This window comes from Meriones unguiculatus, chromosome 7, assembly GCF_030254825.1.
Source record: "Meriones unguiculatus strain TT.TT164.6M chromosome 7, Bangor_MerUng_6.1, whole genome shotgun sequence".
NCBI lineage: Eukaryota > Metazoa > Chordata > Mammalia > Rodentia > Muridae > Meriones > Meriones unguiculatus.
Window position 1 is genome coordinate 115705299 of NC_083355.1, and position 12312 is coordinate 115717610.

Consider the following 12312-nt stretch of genomic DNA (forward strand, 5'->3'; position numbering starts at 1 on the left):
ATCAGAAGCAGAAGTAAAGGCATGGCCCAAAGAGGAAAGGGCAATTTCTCTGAAAATGGCCATTTAATTAAATATTTGTGAGTCAGTTCTGTGTGTCTACCTCTATAAGACCGGTTCTAGCATTAGAGGCTTATTTTCCACTAAAAATCAATTCAGAAGCAAATAATCTTATTAAGATTTTTTTTTTTTGTTTCGAAGAAGAAAGTACAATAATTGAAGGATAGCATCTTTACTTATAAAAATAGAGATAAGAGCCAGGCATGGTGGTGTGCACCTTTAACCTCAGTATTTAGGAGGCAGAGTCAGGTGGCTATCTGTTGGTTTGAGGTAAGCTTGGCCTAGCTAGTGAGTTCCAGGTCAGCCAGGACTATGTAGTAACACCTTGTCTCAAAGCATGCTGGGCAATCCCTGTAATGGCACAGGCCTTTAATCCTAGCATTCACAAGGCAGATAGAGGCCAGCCTAGTCTACACAGTGAGTTCCAGGGCACAGGGCTACAGAGTGAGACCCTGTCTTGAAAAACAAACAAAATCAGAGAGAAAAGGGTCGAATTCAACAAGGAATTTAGCTTTTCATATTCAGATAAGCCCTACATGTGTTAGAGAATAATGCTTCACAAGCAGATTCATGGATTCCACAGTTTTGAAAGAGTCTAGACCCTCAGGTTGGTGAACACATCCTTTTTGTGTCCTCCTCAGTTGGTATCTTATGTTCAGCTAGGATGTCTGTTTTCCATAGAGAAAAAAGGCCATAAGGATCACAGCTGCCATTCCCATAACAAAACATGGGTTCACAAAAGGAAAGCACGGGACGTTGACTGAGGGTCAAGAAGATGGCCCACCAGGTGCCAAACCTGATGAGCTGAGTTTGTTTACTAGAACCTAGGTGGGGGAAGGCGAGAACTGACTCACACAGCTAGTCTTCTGATGTTCACACACACAGTGGCCTGTGTGTGCACACAGGAGCATAAACCTCTTAAACACTTCCACAAGAAATAGGAAAATTTCAAGACAGGGTTTCTCAGTGTAGCCCTGGCTATCTTAGAACTCACTCCATAGGCCAGGCTGGCCTCGACCTCACAGAGGCTCTCCTCTGCCTCCCAAGTGTTAGGATTACAGGCCTACTGGAGACATCAGGGATCAAGAGTCAAGCTGAGCATGGTGGTTTATGCCTTTAATCCCAGTACTAGGAGGTTGAAGCTTGGCTTAGACTTTGAGACTACAGAATAAGTCCCAGGCAGGTCTGGCCACAGAGGTGAGAACCTGTGTCAAAAAACAAAGAAAATTTCTGGGTAGAGCACACTGGCAACCCCAGCATCTGGGAGGCTGAGGTAGGATTCTTACAGGTCAGGGCCAGTCTGTACTACATAGTGAGCTCGTCTGGGTTGCAGAGTGAGACCACATATCAAAGGGGAAAAAATTGAGACCCAAAGCCTCCAGGAAAGTCACCTTAGTCTTGTAGGCTAGACTGGCTTCAGGTTTATAATCATGTTGCCTGTGAAACTTTCTTTTATTTTTAATATATAGCTTAGGAAATAATGGACAGTGTGTAGACAAGACCAAAGGCCTTGGTCTTGGTCAGGAAATTGAAGAAGACCCAAGGAGGCCTGTGTATGCAGATTCTGCTTGTCCTCTGTGTGTATCACTGTCTCCTCCTGCCTGGGGACACTCAGGAGTGTCTTAGGACCTGCTATCACATGAAGTAGATTTGGAGCAGAAATGGGGGTTTAAAGTAATGTTTATAATTGATGTGCCCTGCCTTGGGGAAGAAAAATTGTAGTTTCTGTGAGTCATTGTTGGGGAGAAAGGGCAGATGACAAACTTGCTTTTGAGGCTTGCTTCTAGGGCCCTTGGCCTATGTTTTTCAGGTCCAGAGGATTCAGCAGATCAGAGAACCAGACTTTGGATTGTCTTTTCATTTGTTTTGTTTTGAGTCAGGTTTTCTCTTGTAGCCCTGGCTGTCCTAGAACTCGCTCTGTAGACCAGGTTGACCTTGAAATCACAGAGATCTACCTGTCTCTGCCTCCCAAGTGCTGGGATTAAAGGTGTGTGCCACTGCTGCCCACCCCAAAACTTGTTTTTTGTTTTTGTTTTGTTTTTTTTAAGTTGCAACATTTTTGAGTAATTTGTACCACAGCATTACAACCATGTCTCTGTACTTACCAGGATGAGTTAAAATATTGTAAAAGTGTTAATGTGATATCCAGTTTGCCACGCCATGTAAAGTTGCCTCTCTTATATTCCAGACTGTACAAGACAGTCAAATCCAGGTGATGGTCTTGGTATGCACCTCCTGGCCATCCTACCTGGCCCAGGGCTATGTGTGCCTGTATGGGGATCTCCTACCTTCCTTCCCTTTTTCCCTCCTTCCCTTTCTTTCTTCCTTTCTCTCTTTCCTTCTCTTATCATTATCTATCTGTCTGTCTGTCTATCTATCTCCCCACCCATCCATCCATCCATCCTTCCATCCATCTATCCATCCATCCATCCTGGAACTTGCTCTGTAGACCATGCTGGCCTGGAACTCAGAGATCCACTTGCCTCTGCCTTCCACAGTACTGGGATTAAAGGCGTGTGTCAACACAACCCATGAATGTCTTTTCTTTTAGACCTAGTTGTAGGTCCCACTGCCCAGAATACAGGAGATGTGCTTGGCTTGGGACCTTATCTTAGAACCAATGATTCCTCAACAGCGCTTCCCTCTTTCTGAAGATAGTATTGTTACCATCATCATCATCATGGTCAGTCTGACCACTAGAGCAGCTGTCTTTAAACTTGTTTAATTGTTTCCTACTTTCAAGTTTGCTCATCTAAAATACTGTTGGTAATATCAACTTAGAGCAAGTTTTTGATACACGGTTTAAGAACACCTTTAATCCCAGCACTTGGGACAAGGTGGAGGGGATCAGCCTGGTCTATGTAGAAATAGTTCCAGGGCAGCCAAGGCTGTAGAGTGGGACCCTGACTCAAAAAAGACACCTGGTGCCCCTCACTAGTACTGATGCACATTGTCCTGAGCCCCATGTTGGGTCCCTCCAGCATTGCCACCACAAAGAAGGTGGCTCGAAGAAGGCCAAACTCAGGCGCATGAAGGTTTCCCTGGCAGTCGCAGACGCAAAGCAGTTCTATCTGCAGAATGTTCAGCATGACCCTCTGTTGACTGAAATGTCTTTTTATATAAATCCCGTTAGCCCAGAAAATCTGCTTCTTTGTGTAGTCACATTTTTCAGAGGTTTTTCAAAGCACTTTTCATAGTCAAGAGAATAAATCTGAAGTCTGTACGAAATGCTTGGCCTATAATCTTGTCAGTTTTTATCATCTACCTCTCTGAATGCTCATGGATTTCTGTTTCACAAGGTTTAACTTCTTTGTTTTTAAGACAGGGTCTCGGTAGCCCTGGCTGTTCTGGAACTTACTATGTAGCCCAGACTAGCCTTGAACTTAGAGATCTGCCTGCCTCTGCCTCCCCAAGTGCTGGGATTAAAGGCCAGGTTTATTTACACTGGCTGCAACATACAATAAAACAGCAAACAAAAAAGTTTAAAAAAATCAAGAAAAGCAACTATACGTCACCTTTAATAAAGGTAATTTAAAAATACCATTTCATATCATGCGGTCATTTGACATAGAGGTTTCATTTTGTGCTTGGAAAAGATGAGGGGTGTCCTTCCTCTTTTTCTTTTTTCTTTTATGAAGAGGTGCTGGGAGATGGGGTGGTTTGTGCAGACATGTATGCCCATTTATGGCCAATGGAAGCCAGAGGAAGATGTTGGGTGTCGTCCTCTGTCACTCTCTGCTTTATTCCTTGGAGACAGGCTCTTTTGCTGGACCTTAAACTGTATTTTAGCCAGACTGGCTGGCCAGCAGTCTCCAGAGTTTGCCAGTGGTAGGTGTGAGTTGCAGACATGTATGGCCATACCCAACTACTTATGTGGATATTGGAGATTCAAACTCAGATTTTCATGCTGGTGGAGCAAACAGTCTTACCCATTGAGCCATCTGCCCAGCCTTGAGAAGTAGCCTTTCAGCAGACACATTTTCTAAGCTTAAGAGTACCCTCCCCAATTCACCCAGCCATTTATGAGTCAATGTCTACATGTCCTACACTTACACACACCTACCTAGATGATATAAAACTCATGCTTTCTGAAATGTGAGGCCTAATACTTTTCTTTCTCTTTTTCTTCCCCAAGGCAGGGTTTTTCTGTGTTGCCTTGGCTATTCTGGACTAGCTTTGTAGACCATGCCTGCCTTGAACTTTCAGAGTGCTGGGACTATTGGTGTGTGCCACTGTGCCCGACACATTGACTTTTTCTTACTCCATTTACCTGTGTGCATTATTTTCAAATCTGAAGATTAGGGAGCTGGAGAGATGGCTCAGAGGTTAAGAGCACTGGCTGCTTTTCCAAAGGTCCTGAGTTCAGTTCCCAGTAACCATATGGTAGCTCACAACCATCTATAATGAGATCTAGTGCCCTCTTCTGACCTGCAGGTGTACATGCAGGCAGAACACTGAATACATATTAAATAAATAAATAAATTTTTTTTTAAAAAATCTGAGGATTAGAGAAAATGGTTAATTTCTATATATACTTTAGTTATGCTACATGTCTTCTTTGTGAGCTCTTACCTATAGCTGTATGCATAGGAGGCATTGCTCTGTATTGTATCTCCCTTTGGTAGTTTTCATGTTGTACATCTGGGAACTGGGCTGTCCCCCTTCTTGGCCAATCAGTTGTTGAATACAGGACCTCTGTCCTTACTCTCGTCTTTACAGTGTCCCCAACATGGACAGACACTCATTATATTTTAGGGTGATGTGAGGTCTATGTTAATACTTTCCTTCATAATATTTTCTCAGAGGTTTTTAATGTCCAACCAAAAAATCTTTTTTCCATGACTAACTTTACTGGTTTTTCAAATTATTGATTACTTCTGTTTTCTTCCTCATTGGAATAAATGACTTTTTATGTCCTGTGCAAGTCTTTCCTCGTTAATCTTCTCTTTGATTTGCATTCAAATACAGAGTTGAAGAGGATGAGGTAGTTTTTAAAAACTAGTAAAACCTGCCCAGAGCGTTTGGCATTCTGATTTATAGGCAGTCCTTTTAAAGTTTTGTTTCCCTCTAAATACCAGACCAGGTAAAAAGTATTGACATTCAAAAATAGTGGGTGCTGGGTTTCCTGCTGGTGTCTGGCTCGCTTGCCAGCCTGCATGTGAAGGGTAGGCCTGGCCTTGCCACACTGCCTGTTGTGTCTTTTGTCTTCCAGGGAAGCCTGCCGTGCGCCGGTCTTTCCTAGACTGGCTTAGTAACTGTCTAAACTGTCTTCAACCTTTTGCCCTCATACTTTCCCAACAAAATTTAACTTAGCTATTTTATTTGTATAAGCAGTGCTGACAGAATATTTGAAAACACCTTTTGCATTGTGCCTTGGAAAAGGAATAAATAATGTAGAAAATATGTGGGAACTGAGTGAGAGTTCCTTGGTACTTATTTAGATAGATGACTTTTTTTTTGCTTACTAAATGCTTTTCAGTGAAATTAGGAGATGGGACTATTTGGGAGAGGAGATGGTTGATTTCAGAACTTTAGTTATTCTGTAAAACCAATACAGTAAGTTTTTTCAGTTTCTTTGCTTATATTTGAACTGACGAGACTAGGCATTGAGACGTCACAGTCAGTAATGCGCGATGTGAGTGCCAGGTGGCTGCTTGCTGTTTCTCATATTTTGAGGTAAATTATGCTTCTGGTGGTTTATTAAGTGTGGCCCCATATGCTCATAATGCTTAGGGGAATGCTTTAGTCACCAGGGAGTGGCACATTTGAAAGAATTTCTTGTTGGATGAAGTGTGCCACTAGGGGTGGGCTTTAAGGTCTCTCTTCCTTCTCCCCCCCTCCTTTCTCTCTCTCTGTCCCTCTCCCTACCTCTCTCTCCCTTTCTGTTAATTAAGTGCTTTTAAGAGTGTGGGGCTCAGAGGTTAAGAGCACTGACTGTTCTTCCAGAGGTCCTGAGTTAAATTCCCAGCAACCACATGGTAGCTCATAACCATCTATAATGAGATCTGGTGCCCTCTTCTGGCTAGCTGGCCCATGTGCAGGCAGGATACTGTATAAATAATAAATATATCTTAAAAAAAAAAGTTGTGTGGTCATGATATCTTCTCATGGCAATAGAACAGTGACTAAAATGTTACCTAAATCCTACCTGACTGCATTTTGCTTTATTTACAGCCATGCTTGTGTGCCTATATTTCATGGTTATAGGAAAGTTTAAATTCTCTTAGTAATACCCTGCCTGCCTGCAAAGTGCTTTTTAAAACTAATTTATATCTGTTTGATAATTGCTTTTGATAGGGTGGGAACATGCACACATATATGTGACTATTGGCTGCAAAGAATAGGAGCATTCTTTTGTTTCCAAGACATCAGTAAGAAGAAAAACACTGATGGTTCCTGTTGGCATTGGTCTTGATTCTGCTTAATGGGAGAATTATTTCTGGACACTTCCTGTTTGCCCTATGATGGAATAACAGGGACTAGTTCACTTCCAGGTCCAGGGAGGCAAATAGAATAGAATTTAAGGGGACACCAAAACGTTAGGAATTAAAATTAATGACATTTTAATGTAATACGTAAAAAAATAAAATTAAATGAAATCTGTGTTGAAAAATAAACATTTTAGGTAAAGATAATATTAGTATTGATTTTTTTTCTCAAATAGTACTGTGACTGGTATTGTATATAAAATTTTGGTATGTTGTTCCTTAGGGCCTTCTGCATTTATTTTGATGTTCTCTGTTACTATCCTTTTTACATATTCCCTTAAAATTTGTGCCTGAGGCAAGTCTTCTACTTCACCCAAATCCAGAACAGACCATCTTAAACAACTTAGAAACCAGGCAGACTGTGAGAGACAATAGCTTTTAGATATTTGTACAGGGCAGACTAGGACAGTGTCCCCTGAAATGGAACCATGTGAATGCACTCTGTCGTACCTCGATCACTCCCCAGAGCCAGTACTGTGTTTTCCTTTGTAAAGGGCATGGAGCAAGAACAAACATTCTGGGCTTATCAAACCTCTTGGTTTCTGTCTTGACCATTCTTCCATCACTTGTGCTTCCTCTTTGACAGCAAGAATGTAAATGAACAAGTGTAGATTTGTTCCAAAGAACCTTCATTAGAAAAGCAGCAGCAGAATGAGTCTGACCTTTGGGTAGCTTTTACCAGATTCAGGGTCAGTGTCTACACTTCAGGTGACGGATGGGAGAAGCCAGAGTCCTCCTGCCTCAGCAAAGTGGGAAGAGGGTTAGAACTACAGGTCTGCACAGTGACCCTGAAGTCTTGCCTGATTACCACACGCAGCCGACATACCTCAGAGCCAGAAAGAGCAGACCATCATAACAGGTGCTAGTTAAATCCTTTAAGGATTGCCTTTTCACTGTTAGTGGGGAACAGAGCGGCTTTTCACCTAGGGCAATGGGTCGCTAGCTCAGAAGGATATAATCTGTAGGGTGCTTTAGGTGTGCAGTAGGCTGCTTCAGGTCTTCTCCAGCCACCTCTAGGAGGTGGTTTATCTGTGTGCTAAGAACAAAGCCCAGGAACTTAAAAAGATATGTGGGAACGGCTGGGGCTGGCACAGTGGGAGAAGTGCTTCCTGTGGAAAGGGCTCCAAGTTTGATTCCCGCCACCACAGGAAAACTCAACAAAAACAAAGGAACAGCTCATTGTGTTAGAGAAAGCAGCAAGTTTTCATAGTACTAGGGAAGGAGTGTAGCTCAGTGGTGGAGTGCTTGGCCAGTGCGCATGAGGCTCTGTGTCCAATCTCTGTCACTCCAGGGGAGAGGGTAGCACAGCCAGATCTAGGATTTAGTAGTGTGTGGAAGCATTTGGTGGGGTCTGGAGAGACGTCAGGGACTGAGAGCAGTTGCTGCGCTTTGAGAGGACTGGAGACGTCCCAGGCACTGTGTCAGGTAGCTCACCAGCACCTGTAAGTCTGGCTCCAGGGGATCCTCTGTGTGTAACAGGGATGTACGTGGTATACATACATACATAAGGTAAATCATGCACACACACATAAAGCAAATGTTTTTGCTTTTGTTTTTTGTTTGTTTGTTTTGTTTTTTTTTTTAGAAAAAAGGACTGATCTTAAGCACTTATTAGAAATGCTCTTTTATAAGGGAACTAAGGTAATTTGAACAGCGTTTATCTGGTCAGATCTTTTGTAAGGCAGAAGACAATTAGCTTATGTGTGAAATACTGAAAGAAAACCAAAACCTTAATTCCAAATCTTAACTTCAAGTTTTGCACCCAGCAAAAAGATCTTTCTAAAGGACCTGGGACTCAGGACATATCTTAGTTGTAGCACACACAGCCTAGGACTCCAGTCCCAGCCCAAGAAGAAAAAAAAAAAATTCTGTCTGGCATGGTACCCATAACCTGAGCACAGAAGAGTCTGAGGCAGGAGGATTGCAAGTTCAAGGCCAATTGGGGCTACATAGTGAGACACTATCTTAAAAACAAAAACAAATAAGAAACCCCAACAACTCTAAAGAAAGACTAACACTATTGCCAGCAGAATTACTCTACAAAAAATATCAAGGAACATTCAGGTAGAAAGATAAGACAATGTGGAAGCTTTTGTAAGAGAATGGTAGGAACCCAAAAAAATCCAGAAAGGGTTTGATTCGCCTTTAATCCCAGCACTCAGAAGGCAGAGACAGGCCAGCCTGGTCTACAGAGTGAGTTCCAGGACAGATAGTTCCAGACACAGCGTAATCCTGCCTCGAAAAAACAAAAAGAAAATTACTATTTAAGATGAAAAATAATGTATTTTGGAAGTTGTAACACTTGTAGAGGTAAAATAAGTGATGACACAAAAGATGGAGGGAAGAAGATGCAAGTATAGAGTTCATAAGGTTTTGCTTTTTGAGACAGTTTCCATGTATCTTAGACTGACATGGAGTCTGTGATCTCAGCTTCTTGAACATTGGGATTAGAGGCAAGTACCCCTATGCCTAGCTGTAGAGCTATTAAGGCTCTATACTGTGAAAAGTTGAAGATGCATGTTATTATCAGGGAAATATTTCTTCAGGGAAAAAAAATCATTAATTGCCAACAGCAGAAATATACAATGGGACACCACCATAGATCACATGCCAAAGAATGAGAATATAAATATCTTTATGCCAACAGTTTGACAAAGGTATATAATCTGTATATTTATTAATTTGAAAGCACATATTTAGGTCTAGTACGATAGCACAGCATACAAAGGCTGAGGACCTCAGAGTTCAGTCTCTGGTGCTCACATGGTGGAAGTAGACAGCCAGCTCTGCAGGTGTCTTCCGACTCCCACACATGATCCTTGACACATGTGCATCCACACATACACTAAATAAATGTAATTTAAATGTTTTGATGAAGAACTTGGCCAGGAGCCTTTAATTCCAGAACTCAGGGAAGCAGAGGCAGGAGGATCTCTGTGAGTTCGAGGCCAGCCTGGTCTGCAGAGCAAGTCTAGGACAGCCAGGGCTACACAGAGAAACCCTGTCTTGAAAAACAAACAAACAAAAAAAGAAAAAGAACTTAATTTTATTGAAATTGTCTGAAAGAAGACTATGTACACAATGTTTTACTGGTTGTTAATATTATATAAAATGTTTAAGAGAAAGAATATGGGGACTGGAGATCTGGCTTAGTTGTTAGAGCATTTGTTACTTTTGCAGAGGACCTGGGTTCACTTTCAACACCCACCCTGGTGCCTCATGACCATCTATAACTCAGGTTCTAGGGGAGCTAATGTCCTCTTCAGACCTCTGTAGGTATCAAGCATGCACATAATGCCCATATATACATGCAGGCAAAACATTTATAAAAATAAAGTAAATCTAAAGATAAGAGAAAAATATTAACTAGACAAAAGCTTTTTTCAAAAAATAGAATAGAAAATGTTTTCTAATAAATTCTGCAAAGCTGGCACTGTCCTAGTTATAAGACAGACAAGACATAGTGAAGACAAATTTCCATGACAGATCTGTAAAACACACACAGGAAAAAAAAAAACACCATAGATTTGGCAAGTCAAATCTACATAGCAACAGATAAAAAGGTTACTCCATAATGGCCAGGAGAAGTTTATCTTAGGAATGAAAGGTTAGTTTAAAACTGAAAAATTCATTGTGACCAACTGGAGTAATAGAGTAAAAGAGAAAAGTCACAGTGATGTAGAAATGGAAAATAGAAAACACAGAAGGCAGAAGACAGATAAAATATGCCTTGAATGTCAGTAAAGAGGGAGAGGAAAGGAGGGATCTGGGTGGGTACTGAGGTGTCTTGAAATGGTCGTGGTTAAATGTTCATATCATGAAAGGTGTCAGGCTGAAGGCAGGAGGATCAGGAGCTCAAGTTCATTCTCAGCTACATAATTGAGGTTGACATCAATGTGGACTACAGAAAACCCTGTCTCAGGAGCTGAAAAGATGGCTCAGTGAAAAAGAGCACTGTCTGCTCCACCAGAGATCCTGAGTTCAAGTCCCAACAACCACTTGGTTGGTTCACAACCATCTGTACTAGAATCTGATGCCCTCTTCTGGCATGCAGGTATACATGCAGATAGAATACTCAAAAATAGATAAATTCTTAAAGAATTAAAAAAAAAACCTATCTCAGACAATACAAAAGTTCAGTATTAGAGATAGATGACTGTCATAGTAATAACTCAAATGAAAGAGACTACTTCAGTGAGTAAGAAACAGGGGCAGGAATGACAACTAATCAAAAAAAAAAGGCATACGAGCAGTCATTGCTGGTGTAAATGGATTAAGGATTCTAATTAAAATACAGAAGTATTAAATTGGGTTTTAAGAAATGTAGTCAGTCGTGCTCAACTAGAGACCCTTCTAGGGCATAAGAATTCAGAATGTGGAAATCAAAATCAAGGAAAACACACTATGCAAACACTAACCAGATGCACAGCAAGTGAGGGCGTCACCATCTCAGCAGCTTCTTGATGTGCTCATTTCCTGTCACATGGAGGTCCTGTGGGGGCGGGGGTGTGAGGGCAGGTTTGCCGTCGAAAGTGTGTGGGGATCAGGAGACAACTTGGCTTGTTTCTCTCCTTCCGCCTTTGCATAGGTCCCAGGGATCACAACTCTGGTTATCAGGCTTGCACCGCGAGTGCCTTATTTACCCTGTGCCTTCTCACCAGCCCAGTTCAGTTTTTTCTGCCTTTCCACATCTTTTAGAACCTTTGTATGCTCTGCCGGATCACCTCACCTGGGGAAGAGGGCAGAGAAATCTACGTAGTTTAGGCCAGGCCTGAACATGGCATACATTTCTTATGGCTTATATTTCACTAGCAGAACTTGGCTCATGAACCAACAGGACTGTGGGTGGGCTTGTATCTGTGTGCCAGAAGGCTGAGGGAATACTTGAGGCCTTATTAAGCTTTCCAGTTTGTAATGATAAAAGTTTCATTTAGAGCAAAACAAATTACAAATGTGGATAAGCCTAACAGCATAATTTCAGAATGGACAAGTAGACACTGAAATCAGTTCTAAGAAATCTGGGCACATTCATAATCATGATAAAGATTTTGCCTGTCACTACAGATAGAACAAGTAAAGAAAGTAAATGTAACTAGCATCTAAATCTCTGGTTTGATGTTACATATATCTTTTTTTAAAAGCACCATAGTTATCTTTCAAATATGCAAAAGTATTTCTAAGAACTGGCCAGTCTTGTAGTTCGAATCAGTGTCAGTACATTTCAAAGCACTGTTGTAATACATATTGTAACATACAACCTCTGTGAAGTTATAAATCAGGAATAAGAAGGTAATTGTAAAATACTAAAAGTTTAAGAACAAACTTTTGTGGGGCATGATGGTACACACCTGTCATGCCACTACTTGGGAAGCAGGAGGAGAAAGAAGATTCCTGCAAGTCTCTGGACAGCCTCAATTGCACAGTCAATTCTAGGCAAGCCAGGCTCACGTAGTGAGGCTCATTTCAAAAATAAATAACGTTTTCACATAACTCGTGGTTAAAGAGCATTAGTGGAAGCTAGAAGATATTTTAGGTAGACTAATTAAAACTGCATATCGCAGTTTTAACATCAGGTAGGCCATCTGTGCCTACTCCAGCCAGGTTAGGCTCTTTCCTGCATGGTCCTCTGGGTTCTCTTTGTTCTCAAGGCAACATTTTACCCAGAGTTGGCTGAAGACACTGTCAACTGCAGGCTTCTCTATGTTATGTTCAAGTCCTGTGGGAAACAGTCTCTTTAAGTAAAAACTCCATAAAATTTAACTTAGGC

General features: G+C 41.5%; 1 protein-coding gene across 7 annotated transcripts in view; it reads left to right on the plus strand.

Moving 5' to 3' along the window:
* Positions 1 to 12312, plus strand: part of Traf3 (TNF receptor associated factor 3) — a 102344-nt gene that overhangs the window by 42800 nt on the left and 47232 nt on the right. The window lies entirely within an intron of this gene.